Source organism: Myotis nattereri (genome assembly GCF_964212035.1).
Source record: "Myotis nattereri genome assembly, chromosome: 6".
Lineage (NCBI taxonomy): Eukaryota > Metazoa > Chordata > Mammalia > Chiroptera > Vespertilionidae > Myotis > Myotis nattereri.
In genome coordinates, this window is record NC_138081.1 from 58,581,374 (window position 1) to 58,599,741 (window position 18,368).

An 18,368-nucleotide genomic window follows, 5' to 3' on the forward strand; every position below is an offset into this window, starting at 1 on the left:
ACAACTTTAAGGCAAACAGATGGATAAGAATAGCTCTTAGATGCCAAATATAACATACTGTGGTTTTTGTATAAGTATGCCTGAAAGTTACATCTAAAAACAAGTTGCAAAAATAAAATATCAAATGCCCAAAAAGTAAGTGGATATAAAGGGGTTTGTTTATTGTCAAGCAAGCAAAATCATCCTACATAATAAACCCTAATATGTTAAGTGTCCGGTCGTCCATTCAACCAATCAAAGCATAATATGCTAAGGCCACTCAACCGCTTGCTATGACGTGCACTGACCACCAGGGGGCAGATGGTCCGACTAGTAGGTTAGCTTATGGTTCAGCCTCTGAGCCACACTGGTTGGGGTCCGGCTGATCAGGACTGAGCAAGATAGGCTGGACACACCCTGGAGCCCTCCCATGGTCCCTCTCTGGAGCCCTCCTGTAGTCCCTCCCTGGCTGGCCAACCTCCTGTGTGGATCGTGCACCAGTGGGGTCCCTCAGCCTGGCCTTCACCCTTCTCACAATCCAGGACCCCTCGGCAGATGTTGGAGAGCCGGTTTTGGCCCAATCCCGCAGGCCAGGCCAAGGGACCCCACTAGTGCATGAATTCATGCACCGGGCCTCTAGTAACAATATAAACTAAGTAAACATGACTGCCTTCATCAAATACATTTATGGGTTAATGCTATTACAAGCAATTCAAAGATAGCATTTTTAGGGTTAAAAATCTTTGGGTCTGTTGCTTGATATTATTTAGTGCAATTAATCATTTCTGTCTTCTATGTACGGATCCTTAATCACTTCCACAAATGTGTTTCTTCCTCATAGCTATAATAGCCTTTCCACTTTTAGTTGATGAAAAAGTTTATAAATGCTTTGGCTTCTATTCTCAGATGGAAAGATCTCTTACATAATTGGCTGTTTTTTAAGTAGCTCTTAATTGCGACTGGTTCTTGCATATAATTTCCATTCCATCAGTTTTCCTTTTCTCAATTGCTCCCTATTTATTTTCTATAGACTTTATTAATGTAGAATCATTTTTATGATACTGATTTCTTCATGATGTTTTTGAATTGGCAGCATTACATTTCCTAGGTGATGAGTTGCTAGAATGATGAAAATCATTGACATTTTAAATATTGTAAAATTATCATGAAAAATAATTTTTACTATAAGAAAAATACCAGTCAATTAAGGAGAGTGGCCATCAAAAACCAGATACTGTGCTTCTCTCTCTCTCTCTCCAGCACCTCTACCCACGCCCTTCTTCCTCAGGCAAGCTCTCTCTAGAGCTCATTCTTGCCTTTCTAACTCTTCTTCTCCCAGGTACATTACAGTTGCATTTCTTTCTCCTAAGCTCCAAGAGCCCTTCCTCTGTAATTTGTTTCCTGAGTCCATGCAGCCCAGCTGGCTCACTTCTACTTCTGTGACTTTCTAAATAAATTTCTTATGCAAGAAAAAAAGGTAAAAAAACAGATGCTATAAATATTGGGAAAATTATGGTGGAAGGAAAGGTAAAACAGACACAAGATAATAGGGAACACTTCTGAAATATAAAGGGGGTTGAGGGGACCAGGGTAAAGAAGTTTGCTAGTTTTTTGTATGTTCTATCAGAGCGTAAGCAAATATAGCTCATGTACTTGAAGGAGAGGTCCTGGAAAAGCCTGATGGCTTAGGTGGAACTTTATATTCTATGGCTAAACAGAAATAAAGATGTTAATAAAAAATATGAATTGCTTCTTTGTCAGCAACACATTGTTGCCTCATACCTCTAAGCCATAAGTTTACTATGAGCTAGAAGCTAACATTTATAAGTAAAAATTATATAATAAATGTACTATAGATCTGGGTAATCAATTTCTTTTTTTCATCATGACAAATATAAACCAAAAGCAGAATTTGCATGCATGTAGGGCTAGGAGGATGCTAGAAATGTGAGCAGTGAGACTTAAAAGAATGCTGGTTCTTCCATTTCCTTTCAAACTAACCCTGCTCTGAGACCTCTTCCTTCCCCAGGAAATATAAATGAAAGTGAAAATGATTATATAAAATTTAAGTAAAATTTCACTCATAAATTTTCTTCATTAGAAAAAACTTCAAAGAAAAGATGAAGGGGCAATATGGGGTTAGTAAAAGAGTAAAGAGCCATTGATTTTGTAACTGATACGTATGATGTAGATAATGACAATGAAGGAAATGATGAAACAGGGAGAACTTACTGAGTAAAAACTGAGGACTTACTCTATGCCAGGCCCTGTGCGAGGAGTGCATTCTGCCATCTGCATGGAAACCTTGAGTATGCCATGCAGCCTCAAGTTTAAGTTAGAACTCTAAACCTAACCTCTGAATTTGGTGAAAATCCATTAAACATATTTGTTTGATGCAATGGCAGAACTATTATTTTACTCATATGGACATTATTTTAGTTTTTATAAACCCAAAAGCAAGTTTAAAAGAAATGAAATACTTATTACTTCTGTATCCTTTTAACTTTCAGTAAGACCCAAGAACTTAGTTGTAACTCCACAAGTGAGGTATATTATCTCTCTTAGGTCACATGGGACCCATTTTTTTTGCATTCCAATCTAATGGACTTTTAGTAGCCTCCCTAAGCATCTAACTATAGGCAAAGTGAATTAGTCAATAGGGAAAACCCGGCCCATTAGGATCCAATGTGCTGTACTCAGAATTAAATTAAAGAGTCTCACTTCATCAAACTCAAGAATCCACCATAACAGACACTGATGAACAAAGGCCATTGTTTCACAGTAGAAGATGAGTCTATCTTTTGGATTCTGAATGTATACAATATAACCTCCTATTCTGATATTTCTAGTGAATTTACAAGATTATCAGAGTTTTCCAAAGGTTATATTCCAGAGTTTCATATGGGTGTCCAGGGATTGAGCTTCTCAATATATTTCAACTTCTTACCATGTTTCATCCAAATGTTTCTCAAAGTGTACCTCTGTGCTTGGACCTTAAACAAGGCAAGTATTGTGGGGATTAAGAAAAGAGTGGAAGTGAATTAGGGCATAGACGGGGATGTTAAATTAGAGCTTGTCTGGTGCTCCCTTTATTTCTAGAATACATTGACAGCATTAAAATTCTAGAAAATGCTTTTTAATTTTTATTTTGTAGCCATTCACACAAAAGGAATAATTAAGACCACTGAATATAATCAACATATATAACAGGAAAAATGACTAACTGCAGTTGTCAGTAGTTTTTTTAAAACAAAAAGTTCTCAAACCACAGCAAGAGAAAACTGAAGAAAGTAGAACTGCTTTTATAAGAAAAAAGAAATGACTTGGAGGAAAGCAGTGACTATCTTCATGGAGTGACTTCGTCAATGAGGGATTATGTTTATTTATTTGTTTTTTTTAGATTCCACAAGCAAAGCTAGAACAATTTGCAAATAATTCCAGCATCATTTCCCATATATCTGGCTACTGGATACTTTTTAGCAGACAATGTATTCTAATAGGACAATGTTCTACAGAAAAATGATTTTAAAACATTGTTTTTGAAAGATACCTCTGGTTTGTCCATTTAACACCAAAATAGTCCTTTATTTTAGCCTCTTTGTTTACAAGTGTTTTAAAATTCCCTGCTTTGAAATTACTGTTTTGGTTGTGTTTGCTGAACCACATCAACACATTGCTGGTATCTTAAGTTTAGTTGGATGCATATCAGTAAAAATCACATTGCATGCAGTGATACATTGATGATAGAATCATGCCTGTCCCTACACTCAAAGTTTATACACTGCATGTCTATTGCAAAAAGCTTTTTATAATCTGCTATGTTCTAGAAGACACTGGTTACCTATTACCAGGGAATTTATTTGTTGCTGGGTTTGTAAAGTTATTTTGGGGTCTTCTTTTTATTTATTTTTTTTCTGCATTTCACATAAAAATCAAGTGCAAAACTTGTTAGTCCATAGACAAGACTTACTTAGGAACTCTTCTATCAATAAAATTAACATATAAGCTTGAGAATGCCTTGAACTCCTACTATAACGTTAACATGGGCATAAATATATGTAGCAGACTATGCAGTCTACTTAAGGTACAAATTTTTAATTCTGATACAAATTTCTAATTCCAAACTTAATTCTGGTGAAATACATGAACCAAATATATTGTCTGTGATACTGACTGATCTTTTTTGTTTTGTCCTGGCTATCTTTTTCTATGCATGCTACTATTTGATAGAATTTTGATTACGTATACCTTATTACTTGAGGAAATACTAAATCATGGCTCATGAGTTTGAATGAAGTTTAATTAGATTTTAAAAAATCAATTACATTCAGGAGAAATTTTTTATGATCTGCCATATGTTAGAAGCACTGGTTACATATTACCGGGAAGTTGATTCCTTTTACAATTTGGGGTCCCATAGCTTTCTTTTCCATTCCATTCTGAATCTTCTATGCTCTTTGGTCAGTAGCTCGGTGCCAATTTCCACATTGTGCCAATGCAGGTTTATTTTTATTACTTTAGATGGGATAAAAGAACTTTAAAATTATATTAAAATAACATGTAGACAATGAATACTGCAACATATCGTACATGATAGCTCAGATGGATATTACTCCTTAACTATTTTACATCCAATATTTATGTGGGTTGCAAATGGACTTTGCAGCAGCATTATAGTAGCTGAAGGTCTTTTAAATTAATTCCTGATGTTCAGGTTCATTTAAATAGGGCACTTGTAAAATATCTGAATTTATACTAGGGAGACATTGCTATGCAAGTAATGTAGTTCTTATGATTTAGGGAAAAAATGAAAAGAAATGGAGCATTAAAAGATTGGAAATGAAAGAAAATTAAACTCTATAAATAGATTCTTAGTAGAGCTTGCTAACTAGGAGAGACACAGGCACCACGGTGACGTGGTGAAATGCTTTTCAATCACATTTATTGAGCATCTAATATGTGCCAGGGATTACATGTAGGTACTATGTGTAGGATGCAAAAATAGTAAAACATAATCCCAGTTTTAGGGATTATAAAGGAGAAGAGAGATAGATAAAGAGAATAATCATTCAATAATTATAATAATGAACGTATGCATAAGAAATCAGTTCTGGATGACATCAGAACTGTGTGTTCAAGGCTGAATAAAAGTTTCCCAAGTGTATAAAATTAGAGACAGACAATCCAGGGAAAGATAGACCAGGATTTATGAAGGGCTATAGGATGTCAGAAAGTAGGGTCTTTCCTAGCAGTTCTAAGCAGCCTGCTATGGCTTCACTTTAGATATCCTGTGATAAGAGCTGAGGGGAAGTAAGTAAATATACAAACTAAACCATAAAGGACCATGAGACACAAAGAGCTATATGACAGAAAGGATAGTTATTTGGCTTTTATCTGATGAGACACAGGAATCCACTGAAGGTTTTACAAACAGTGTCAATTTAAAGAAGTAAAAGGTGAGGAGAGAAAGTGGATTTGAAAGCTGAAGAGCCATAACAGGTAGAATGATGAAACAGACTTACGGTGAGAATGTATTCTCACCTCTCCTAGCACTAGAAACTTAACTGAGTTGTGTCAAAATCCTAGACATACAATGAACTAAACTTTAATTACCCAGCATCTCCTCTCTTTGTGTTATAATAATTGTTAGATCATTCTAGTATTCTGCATTGACTATTGTTTGCCATAACCGTAAAATATATTCAAGGTTCAAGTACCCTAGGCATAAACCCTGATGCATACTAACCCCACTGTAATCTTATTTAAAACTTTCAACAGAAAATAGCATGCATTGCTAGAATAAAATCTCTTTGAAGTTTTAACAAATGAAAAACAGGCACACATGCTACTGTTACTCTCTGAGAGCTAGCAAAGCAAGAACTCTTTAGGCCATCCATCTTCCTATAGCTAGACCAAGCATCTCATTCCAATCGAAGACTGTTCCCAAAAAAAAGGCTTTATACTGGCCATGGGAATGAAAGCTTAAATAGAACTCCAAGAAAATGGCAATTTTATTTCTTCATTTCTTCTTTATTGAACACCAAGAGATACTTCAGGTAGTCACTAAGATCTAGTCTGTCACTGCACCACCACTACAAAAACAAAGTATTTTTCAATACTGTCCTCTTAAGAGTAAATAGAAATAGCACTTTATTTTGTTTGCTGAGGTATTACCCATAGCTTGTCAGTTTGGTATTGAAAGAAAAATACCCCATTTTATTGTATGAAATAATCAAGAGAGCTAAATAGACACTATACTATTTTTCCCATTGTGTAAAGTAATCCAGAGAGAGTTATGCAGTAAATAAAATGTTTTACTATTGTGTTGCACACAATGACCTATGAATTTTTCTTTCCTTTCTTTTTCTGTTCAGCAATATGTTCCAACTGAAATGCATTCTTTTTTAAACATAGTTTCAAGATCATACACTTAGGTTTAATTTACACAATAGCAAAATCTGAGTAGATAGCAAATTTTTAGTTGTAGGCAAAAAAGAAAGTTAAAATGGAGTTAATTTGAATTCTCTCTTTTTGAAAATTAAGACACAAATCATGAAATAATATAAATTAATGAAGTCAATTTGCTGTTTTAAGTTATTTCAGGAAATGTTTGAATAAAATAAACTTTCAATCTTTATAAAAGGAAAAGTGTTTTGCATGTACATGTAGAAATTAAAATAGACTATTTTTACTTACCACAGGCTAAGTGATAAGAACAAATTTTCCCCTATATTTCTATTTTCAATTCTAAAAATTTGTAGCTAAATACAAGGGGAAAATTATTTCTGTAATTCTTGATTCTGAGCTCTACTCTTAAGAAGTAGTAATATATACTTCCTCACCAGGCTCATGAAGCAATGCATGCTAAGACACAGAGCAGTTAAAGAATCTTGAAGATGTTTTTGTATGTGTGTATTTCTCAGCATCATGCACTTCTCTGAGCTACTATTAATTAAATCATCTATTCAACATATTTTTACCAAATATTGACTACATGTTACACACTCTGAATGCTCAAATAAACTTAGGACTATCCACATCACATCTAATAAAGAGCGTTTGTTATTGTTTCACTAGAGGCCCGATGCACAAAAATTCATGCAAGAGTAGGCCTTACTTCCCCCAGCTGCCAGCACTGGCTTCCATCGGGCTGCCCTTGGGCACCCGGGAGTGGGGCTGCTTCCCTCCTCCGGCCGCCCACAGGTACCCGGGACCCTGGCTGGCTTCCCTCAGGTCCTGGCTTCATCAGGAAGACGTCCAGAATGATGTCCGGAAGACGTCCAGTCTAATTAGCATATTACCCTTTTATTATTATAGATAGGAAACATCACCAAAACCAGCATGTGGAACAGTTTCATTCTCACATTGTCTAGGTCCCAAATATTCTGGTATAGTATTATGTAATGTTTCTTTAGAGTGTAATAGGAAATGGTGATTTTACAGAAAACAAGTTACTACCATCATTCAACAAATTTGAACCACATTAAAGTGGCTTAATTGGGTTACATCTTTCTAGCTAAACAGTGTTATGTCCTACAGGGTATGCAGAGGTGAGCTCACAGGAACTCTGCTCTTTATAGCATGCATTATGGGAACGTAAGGCAAAAAAAAGTAAATTGCAGAATGTTGTGCTATTTTTTTTCCATTTATAAGCATTAGGTTATGGAAACACAGAGTCCAAGTCTCTCTTAAATAGAAAGTATGGTTGCCAAGAATGGTTGATAGAAGTGGTCCTTAAAAGATAGATTAGTGATCACTTGATAGAATAGAGGAGAAACTATTTTAGATGGAATGAAGTCAAGTTAATTAAGGCATGGAGATAAGACAATAAAAACTGTATGGGAAAATATAATTACAATAATGGTTGTGCCTAAATGGAAAAACCCATAAGAGATACTCAGAATTCCATTGAATATAATTTAAAATATGTAACAGTTGCAAGACACCATCAGACAAAAAGTATATGAAAAGGAAAAAGTAAGATTTTTAAATTCAAAGATCTTCAGACCTTGGTAGGAATGAATCTGCATATATTTAAAGCCAAAGAAATACAAAATCCAGTCAAGTGAATAGAAGCAGGCTGGGTGAAGTTTGCAGTCTTTTATTATTAGTAAGAAGATTTGGATAATGCAGAATTTGAATTGAACGTGAATTATGTAACCACCTCAATCTTAGGTGCTTATCTCCAATTATGGGACCACTGATATGGCAACTGTAAACAGGGCTCAGTGCATTTCATCAACATTGAATACAAAAATTCAATCACAAATCAGCTGCAACTTTTGGTCATTTAAGTAAACTACAGGAACGGAGAAGGCACACTCCGGAAATATGCATGAAAAGTACATAGTTATCTATTGCTGCATAAAAACTTACCCCAAGTTTAGCACTTGATAACTTTTGTTATTTCACCCAGTTTCTGAGGGACAGGAAACTAGGAGTAGCTTAGCTGAGTGATACTGGCTCAGAATCCTTTATTAGGTTGAAGCCAAAGTGTTGGCTGGTGTTGGTGTTTGGAGGCCCAGTGGGTGCTGGAAAATCAGCTTTCGTGCTCACATGGTTGCTAGAACTCAGTCCTCATTGGCTATTGGCTGAAGGTCTCGGGTTCCTACAATAGGTCTCTACACTGGGTTAACTTTCCTATTCACAAAACAGGGGCTTCCTCACAGTGAGTGATCCAAAAGGGAGAGAACCATCAAGGTGGAGCCTGCTGTATGCTTTATAACCCGAACTTGGCAGTGACATACCATCATTTCTTCTGTATCCTTATTGATCACAAAGACCAACACTGGTACAATGTGGAAGGAGATCATAAAGTTCAGAGACCCTCTACCACAGAAGTTCACTCCCAAAAATAGTTTCTGATGACATAATTATTTTCTTTATAGGTATTCATTTTTTAGACCCAGGAATATTTGAATTTAAGTGCAGAATTATTTTAAAAAATAATGATAGCATGTTATTTATACTTTTGCATTTTGTGTAGATTTTAACTATTTTTAATGTTTAGGTGATTTTTGGATTATTAATGTAAGTTATTGTAGTTCCAATTAAAACGTATATTGGAAAAATGTATAATTGACGCAGATTTGTGATTTTAGTAGAAATCTTAAGTTAACTTGTTATATTGAATCATTTAAGAATAAATATATGGCCCTAACCGGTTTGGCTCAGTGGATAGAGCGTCAGCCTGGGGACTCAAGGGTCCCAGGTTTGATTCCGGTCAAGGGCATGTACCTTGGTTGTGGGCACATCCCCAGTGGGGGGTGTGCAGGAGGCAGCTGATCGATGTTTCTCTCTCATCGATGTTTCTAACTCTCTATCCCTCTCCCCTCCTCTATGTAAAAAAATCAATGAAATATGTATATATTTTTTAAAAGAATAAATATATGAATAAATTTTATTAAACTTATAAAGTATTTCATTCTTAGCCAATATGCAGGGGTGGACAAAAGTAGGTTTACTGTCATGAGTGACTTTCTTTTGAGTAAATAAATCTACCATAATAATTATAACCTTTGTCTTTTTCCATATTAACAACTATAAACCTACTTTTGCTCACCCCTGTATTTAAAAAGAGATAACACAAAAATTTATAAATACAGTTTAAAACATCTGAAGGTATGATTTATAGATAGGACTAAGTATTGCTCAAAGGCTACTAAAATTGGTTAAAATTTATTATATTTATAAATGGAATATTTAAAAAATTAATCTAAATTTAGAAGCTTAAGGGAGAACTTGGAGTTTAATGAGTAAAGGACTCACATGAACCCTTTATTTAGATTCCAAAAGTTTTAACATGTTCCATATTTATTTAATGCCCCATCATTTTCTTTCTCTGTTCTCTCTCTCTCTCTCTCTCTCTCTCTCTCTCTCTCTCTCTCTCTCTCTCTTTCTCTCTCTCCTTCATGTTAGTATAGACTCAGATCTTCCCATTGATTACAATGTTGTAATACACTACTATCAAATCTTCCCAAATTGGCCAGTAAAAGCCTCTTCAAATCTGTGTTGTTCTGACAAGTTCCCATCATTCTCTGAGTACTTCTATTAGTTTTGACAAGATTTTCCCAGACTCATACCTGCCCCACCCAGTCATATCCTAAAGTGCTGTCATTTCTTCAAGGAGCTCTGATTTCCTTTAATAGAGCATGGATAAAGATCTGAGTGCTAGGTGTGCTCAGTAGTACTGTCATGTCATTGCTTCTAGCCCTTTCAGAAGACACATATTCAATATCTTTTTCTACATCTAGCCATATATAAACACATAAGTAATATAATATCAAATATATACTTACATAAAATATGAGATTACATCTAGACACCAATTTCACCAGGATTTATCTTACCCTTTATATTTTCCATACCTGTAGGTTCCTTCTCCAACACTGTGGAACCTGGCTCCTATTACACTGAATATATCAACTTATTTGCTCAACACCCTGTATAACTAATATTCTTTAGTCACAAAGCTTCCATAGAATTTGCTCAGAAGAATCTTTTCTGACTAATCGGTGCCTGATCATGTCATCTCATCGAGGTTGTGCAGGCCATGTGAGCCTTGGCCTCATTCCATGTAACATATCACTCCCCAACTGCCCTCCCCTGCAGGCCAGGTCACCCCCAACTGCCCTCCCCTGCAGGCCTGGTTACCCCTAACTGCCCTCCCCTGCCAGCCCGGTCGCCCCAAACTGCCCTTCCCTGCAGGCCTGGTTACCCCTAACTGCCCTCCCCTGCCAGCCCGGTCGCCCCAAACTGCCCTCCCCTGCAGGCTTGGTTGCCCCTAACTGCCCTCCCCTGCTGGTCTGGTCACCCCTAGCTGCCCTCCCTGCCAGCCTGGTCGCCCCAAACTGTCCTCCCCTGCAGGCTTGGTCGCCCCCATCTGCCCTCCCCTGCACGCCTGGTTGCCCATAACTGCCCTCCCCTGCTGGCCTGGTCACCCCTAGCTGCCCTCCCCTGCTGGCCTGATGGCCTACAACTGCCCTCCCCTACAGGCCATCTTGTGGCCACATGGGGGGGTGGCATCTTGTGTGTTGGAATGATGGTCAATTTGCATACTGGTCGTGACTAATTAGCATATCTGGTCGTGACTGGAGGGCGTCATGACCAATTTGCGTATTACCATTTTATTAGTATAGATAATAGTTTATAGGCTTCATTAATTAAAATTTTCAAATGCATTCCTTTATCCAAATTAAGTGCTCAGTATATAAATGATATACATGCTTCATCCAAGAAACTTTGGCCAACATGATTACTTTCTCCTATGAAACATACCTCTGACACAGAATGGAATTAAAATTCCTTGACCGCAACATCTAATTACCTAGAATATTACAATTACTCAGAAAATGAGGCAACTACTTACTTAATATCTCTTGGGCTCAGCTTACTCCAAATCTGTAAATTGTGGAGGGTTATTTTGAAACCAGTTTCTAAATCTCCAGGAGTTTGTACAGAGGGAAATAAGGGGTTTTTCCATGGTGAAGTGTGGAAGAAAACATCAGGTGGTTTTAAAGTCCACTACCTCCACTTTAAGCAAAGCAGCACTCACTTGTGTCTTTTTTATGTATATTGGATTTTTATTTTACTAGATAGTCCTCTTCTAGAGTTAAATGTTTGGAAGCCATCAGGCTATACTATCATTCTATATTAGATAATTTTGTTTAAAGCCATCCCTTCATTCATTCAATCTTTGCTATAGTGCCTAACAATGAGGTTTAGCTTTAGATAAAGCATGATTAACCTGGGATTGTCACTTATATAAGAATACATACTCCACAGTATAAGTGTGAGGACTTAAATATGATATATGCTGTATCCAGCACAAAGGAGTTTAGAAGTAGGCAATCAATAAATGTAATTATTCCCTTCTTTTTCTAGCACACCAAAGAGGATCAAGTTAGTTCTTAATAGATATTTGTTAAGATGAATTACATCTCAACATTTTACCATTTAATACTAATCTGTCTTGATTTCATATAGCTTTTGTTGAAGGTTTACAACCAATTCATTATAATCAATATTTCCAGAGAAGTTATTTGGTTTTCAATTTGCTTCTTGTAGGTGGTTCTTTGTGGTAGCAGGAGTAGAGAAGGAGAGGAAAGATATATGGGAAATTTGAAGTGAATGTTATTCATTGAAAATTTGATTAAATGAGGACAAATGAACATGCAATAAATGAGATCCATCATCTGTAAAATAATTTACCTTAAATGCTATTAGTAAGCTAAGATGTATTGAGTACCTTCTCTTGGCCAGCTACCTTGCAAAGCTCTTTATAAACAATCCTATGTAGTAGATACGATTATCAGTATTATTTTTCAGATAAGAAAAATGAGGCTTAGGGAAATAATTTGCCAAGGTTAAACCACTGAGAGTAACTGGAGTCAAACCCTGCATGGTTTGATTTCAATTTGTACAATTAAAGAATTAACATATAACACCATAATCTAAAAATGAAAGTTTATTGGGTTTTTTGTTTTTTATTTTTATTTTTATTTATTTTTAATTTATTGATTGAAGTATTACATATGTATCCTTACCCCCCCCCCATTATCCCCCAAACCCCCCTACTCATGCCCTCACACCTCTGTTGTCTGTGTCCATTGTTTAGGCTTATATGCATGCATACAAGTCCTTTGGCTGATCTCTCCCCCTTACCCACACCCTCCCCTACCTTCCCTCTGAGGTTTGATGGTCTGATCAATGCTTCTCTGTCTCTGGATCTGTTTTTCTTCATCAGTTTATGTTGTTCATTATATTCCATAAATCAGTGAGATCATGTGATATTTATCTCTGACTCGCTTATTTCACTTAACATAATACTCTCCAGTTCCATCCATGCTGTTGCAAATAGTAAGAATTCATTCTTTTTTACCACAGCATAGTATTCCATTGTGTAGATGTACCACAGTTTTGTAATCCACTCATCTGCTGATGGGCACTTAGGCTGTTTCCAAATTTTAGCTACGGTGAATTGTGCTACTATGAGCATAGGAGTACATATATCCTTTCTGACTGGTGTTTCTAGTTTCTTGGGATATAATCCTAGAAGTGGGATCACTGGGAGCTCCATTTTTAGTTTTTTGAGGAAACTCCATACTGTTCTCCACAGTGGCTGCACAAGTCCGCATTCCCACCAGCAGTGCACGAGGGTTCCTTTTTCTCCACATCCTCACCAGCACTTGTCCTTTGTTGATTTGTTGATGAGAGCCATTCTGACAGGTGTGAGGTGGTACTGCATTGTCGTTTTAATTTGCATTTCTGGGATGATTAGTGACTTTGATCATGTTTTCATATGTCTCTTGGCCTTCTTTTGTTTTCTTTTGAAAAGTATCTATTTAGGTCTGTTGCCCATTTTTTGATTGGGTTGTTTATCTTCCTTTGTTAAGTTGTATGAGTTCCCTGTAAATGTTGGAGATTAAACACTTATTGGTGATAACATTGGCAAATATGTTCTCCCATGCAGTGGGCTTTCTTGTTGTTTTGTTGATGTTTTCTTTTGCTGTGCAAAAGCTTGCTATTTTGATGTAGTCCCATTTGTATATTTTCTCTTTAGTTTCCATTGCCCTAGGAGCAGTGTAAGTTTATTTTTTTTAAATAAAGAATACTTGAAAAGTATTAAATATTTATTAAGCTGATATGGCATGTTAGTTACTGTGGTAAGTGCCAGGGCTATAGCAGTGGATTATACATTTCCTCTTTTCTACTAGGGTGAGACTGGACACAAAGACACATAATACAATTGTTATCATGATGAATATGAGTACATTGACATATTTAATTGTCAGGCTTATCAGTTATATGATATTAAGTCTGAATAAAGAGCTTCTTTATAAAGCAGAGTGATAGGTAAAAAAAACAAAACAAAACAAAACAAAACAAAAAAAACAGAAAGGAGGAAGCTTAAAAATAACACTTTTTTGGTTGGTCATAAGCATTGTCTAAGGGAGGGGATGACAACTAACCAGGCTTCCTTAGCAGGTTTTTCTGGAGGTGAATGTAGGAGACTATCAGATCTCAGTAATGTTAACCATCAAGGATACATATAATATCTTTGTTGTGATATCATGCTGTTTTTCTTATGTTACATTTTTTTTTATTTTAAATGATTAAATGAGCAGAGTAATTCATGTATAATATAGACTATTAAGAGTCTGGTCAGTTTGAACAAATCCTCCATAGCTTAGTCAACTGTCAGTGAACTAAACAACAAATAAACAAGGTTTTCATTATGCAAGAACAGAGAACAGACTCTGAAATATAGTAAACTCCCAGAGTATCTATCACTCTGAGGCCCTTGCTGGGTAACTGTTGGTTTCTAGAGATGCCTTCTCTCTCTTAATGTAGCATTTTTCTTCATCAGTTTCCCTTCTTCAAATATTAGAGGCATAGAATTAATGATTGCAACTGTTGTCCCTAACTCCTGGTAGTTTACCTTTTCATAAGCACTTTTATTGAGTACTTTACAAATGTGTGCTTGCACATGTATGAGCTCATGCACACACACATACATACCCCTCTGTTTAGCTCTCACTTTCCTAATAATAACACCTCTCATTAGGCAATGTTGTTTCAGTCCAGACTTCTAACCAAATTCACTTTTATGATACATTTATTAGATGATTTATGTTAGCGTTTAATCACAAATATCTCTGCTTTTAGAAAGGAGGAAACCAAATATGCAAAATCCACTTTATAACCTTATGCCTTTGGCTAATATCTTCAAGGCCCTCATCAAGGCCATCATTCCTCACTCAACCATTCTTGCCCTGCTAATGGGCTGGCTTTTATTTAAATTTTTGCTAGCAACATACTAATGGCATTAGACAGACAAATCGCTGATTTGCCTTGGGATAACATAATTCAATACAACATCAACAAAGTAAATGGCCTTGTTGTAATATTGCTTCAAATTAATATTCATTCTGAAGTATATAATTCAGCATTCTCTCATGAGATATGGTTGCTCTACACAAATTTCTGAAATGCTAAGTTTTGTCCCCAATTATCTTTATGATCTTTATTGTTGGATATGTAATCTTTTCAGAGCACTGTACTCAATTTTATAAAGAAATGTTCTTATAACTTGTCAAGTTTCTATTAATGGCTTATCCAGGTAATAAAACTATTCAGAAACCACTGAAATTAGTTTTGTTATCTCTTGGGAAACAACTTGGTACTGAAGAAAACAAAGAGGAGAGTTATTTCCTCTAGATAATTTATCTAACATCAAAATCTCAGAAATATTTAGCATAGTTTTAAAAAACATTTTCTGTGTTTGCTTCATAGACTAGAAATGTGTACTTCTAATTCAAAGAAGTATGTGGGGTGATGTGATTGTTCAAATGAATAATATTCTTATCAACAGGTTTACATGATGATAAGGAAATATTATTTCCTTAATGAGGAAATATTTTCAATTAGATTACATTTTTTCTTTAAGTATTAATAAAAATTAATAAATATGTAAACATAATTAACCCTCCTCACCCTGGTATTGCTACACTTGTGCATGGGGATGAGAATTAGTGTTACCGCGGAGGCTTATACACAACATTGAAAGATTCCTTTGAAGTTAAAGCAGCAATTTAATTCAGTCATGGACAAAATCGTGCATTAATATGACACCTGGTCTATGATACCAAAAATTGAAATATGAAAAGAAAACCCCGGCATGAAAAAACAAAACTGTTCAAAAAGAAAACAAAAATAGAACATAACTACAAGGGTGCTGATTTACTGTTGTTTTTTAAGATGAAAGAAAATTGCCTTGAGGAAAAGAGAAATCTTATTTTAACACTTTGAAAATAAAATTATTGCTCTTGATTGAAAGCCAATTTTGAATTATAAAAGAGTAATTACTGAAGTGAACTAAAACAATAAATATGGATAACATAGTCCCTGGTTACAACCAATTGTGTTGTCTGATAGAGGTTTCCAAATGTAGGCTTTATAAACACCACATTCAAACCACTTGAAGTACTTGTTAAAAACATAAATTCCTGAGTCCCATCTATTAAAAGACATACAGGAGTACTTTCTAAATTGCTCCACAGTTGATTGTAATGCTCACCTAATTTTAAGCACCATTGGGCAAATTCCAATCTTTCTCCCCTCCATTTGCTCATTTTTAAAGTATTCAAGGAAATAATCATTAATAATTTTTCTCAGAGACAATATAAATAGAGATTACAAATAATGTTAATAATCATAACTGCAATGCTAAACAGATTTCCAGCTCTCTACTTCCATTTCAGCATGATCATTGCAGGGGGGCAGGTTGTAGAAAGCTTGGTAATCATGGGATTAGTTCTACTCTGGAGCTGGGAGAATAGATTCATTTTGGAAAGCATATGTCTCCTAGTTACTGCTCATGAAAATGAGGGCTGGAAAAAAGGAACCAGCAAGAAACATGTGGAGGTCTTTGAGAAGAACAGGACATGTAGGAAATGAACTGTTTCCTTCCAACATGGACATGCTAATTCAGTATCCTTTTTCTCTGAAAGAAGCTACGGAAACACGGAGTCAGAAGTACTGGGGAGGAAAAGACTATGCAAATTTGCATAATGAATCCAAAAATAGTTGTTAACACCCAGAAGGACTCAATAGTATCATCATCTTCATCATCATAGAAATATTCTTATCAGAGGCATTATAGGTGTTCCAAGGTATATAACCAAAACATTAAAAAATAGGCTTTCTAATCTGAAGTGGGGAATGAAACACAATCTTTAAATATGTTCCTATTTCAATTACACAGATGTCTGCACTTTGCCTTGTCATTCTAACTCCAACCTATATAAACACTATACACTGTGTCAGCAAAAGGGCCAGCCCCTCTCTTGGATTAGTTTGATAGTGTATCATCTCACTTGATGCTTCCTGTGTTATGATCAGAGACAAATCTGGTCTTCTAATTAATATGGTCAAGATTAGGAGGCTGAGACAAACTTTAGGGGAAGGAACATAACATTATCACCCAGCTGGACATCTGCTTACTGCTAGATGCCAAAGGAAATAGTGTGCTCTTCCTATATCACACCAGAAAGTACCGAGAATGTACATTTAGGAAGAGCCATAGGTGAGAGTGGGACAAAAAAAACTCTTCTCTCTGCTCTTTTGCAGGAGAATAATTTCTTACACACAGAAGAAAAATCCTAGCCCATCAATTTGTATCTTATGGAAGCTTCCATTAAATGATGAATTCTTTGAAAAGTACGAAGGTTAGCTTGCTTCATAAATCAGCAATAATGTCCTGGCATCCGTACTGTTTCTTCCACCTCTGGCTAATATGCTGCCATCTGATGCTCATGATGCACTCCTTGTAGCCATCCACTTTTCATGAGATATCATTAGAGCTGCAGTGTAAAAACCTACCTTGATCACAAACATGCACATTTTCATGCAGCTAACATAGAATAAAGGCCATACATTTTACCAGTTTTTCTTGCCCAAAGAGTTGATATTAAGGAGCCATTAAGAAAATTTAAATCATGGATCATTATTCATTCAACAGTCAAAAAAGAAAAAAAAGTATTTGCGCATAAGATGCTATTAGAACATGCTGAATGCCAGTTTAATGATCCCATTAAATCAGATGTGATGAATAGTTCATGAAGTCTGACTTTATGTTATTTCTGGAACTCCAGTTTACATATATTCTTTCTGGAAATAATGGTCCAAGGCCTGCTCTGCCTGGGGTTTTTGCTGCTTTTTTCCCCACTAGGTTTCTTTGATTCTTGCTCAGGGAGTTATAGTTTTCTATTCCGACACTAGAGACAGAAAAGGTCATCTCACAAACACTGTTAAAAGGCCATTGTTTCTTTGCCTTCTTAAGCCAGAGGTTTAAATGAACAAGAAATATTTTTGAGAGAGAAAAGAGCTAACCCAAAAAAGCCTTTTGGGGCCCCTCCCATATCTCATTCATTACGTGCCTTGTTCTGGTGGCAAATATTCCTCTTCCTTTCTAATCTCATTGTATTCATTGCATCTCCAGCAGTTTGTCTGCGGGATGTAGCTACTGTATAGTATCAAAAGGAGTCAATTAAAATGATTTTTAAAAGCTACCTAATGACGCAGGGGCTCTTTGTTTAGTGCTGTCAGCACAGTAACAAGTGAAGATTCAACAGTGGTTCATCTGGGCAGGATGGTGGTGGAACCTGAAAGGATTTAACCCACAGACTTCCACAGTATCCAGCTGGTCAAGGATTGCTGCAGAGGATACCTGAACCCAGGAAGCTCGATAAACAGAAATTATGTTTCTGGAGAAGAGCTAATAACATTTGAGCATGCTAACGGGGATGAGAGTTAAAGACGGTATTTGCCATTAGTTTGGCATGCATATTGAGAGACTGACTACTAAGAAAAGCGAACAAAGCCCAAGT